Raw genomic sequence first — 737 nt, 5'->3', positions numbered from 1 at the left:
CATGTTGGTTTTCTTTTTTTTATAATTTGGGACAAACATCTAGCAATGATTGCTTTGTTGTTATTTCCATGTTACATTAATGTCCATCCATACTTTAATAGTCTTATTTCAGTAAAAAGTGTGTCGTCTGATCCAGTATATGTAATTCCTAATAATTCTCACATGGTGAACAAATAGGAGGATCTCTTGTATTACATATGTTCATAGAGATGTAATTCCCTGATCTACAGAATTATTGAGGCAGTGAACGTCATCACATCTGTTGTTTGAAGCTGTAGACTAGCGACCATGTTGCTGAAGAAACTTCCATCTGATTTGAAATGCCAAAAAGATGACTGTTTTGGGACCCCCCCCCCCCCCACAACAGTCGGGTTAGAAATTGTAAATCAGCGAATGAAATGACGAAGGTTTGTGCATTTTTTGTAAAGCGCTTTCTGTTATGGATCAGTGCCATCTCACCTCTGTCTGCGCCAGTTCTGGTCTCGGATTTAGCCAATGTGGGTATATGAGAAAGCTTGCCAGTAGCTTCTCGTGGGTTGGTGGTTCTTTCCAGGTTCTTCCTCCACCATTAATACTGGCCGCCATGTATAGCCTATCGTGTGCTGAAAAATGGCGTTAAACCCCAGAGCAACACCAGGATGGTGTAAGAAACTAAAGTATTTTTTGTTTCTGTCCAGCTTTTCATGTTTGTTATTAATCTCTGACCATTTGTTGCATTTTGTATTGGCATGCTGTAA

Source organism: Sinohyriopsis cumingii, chromosome 2, assembly GCF_028554795.1.
Source record: "Sinohyriopsis cumingii isolate HCF-2022 chromosome 2, ASM2855479v2, whole genome shotgun sequence".
Classification (NCBI taxonomy): domain Eukaryota; kingdom Metazoa; phylum Mollusca; class Bivalvia; order Unionida; family Unionidae; genus Sinohyriopsis; species Sinohyriopsis cumingii.
Note: the sequence above shows the minus strand (reverse complement) of the source record.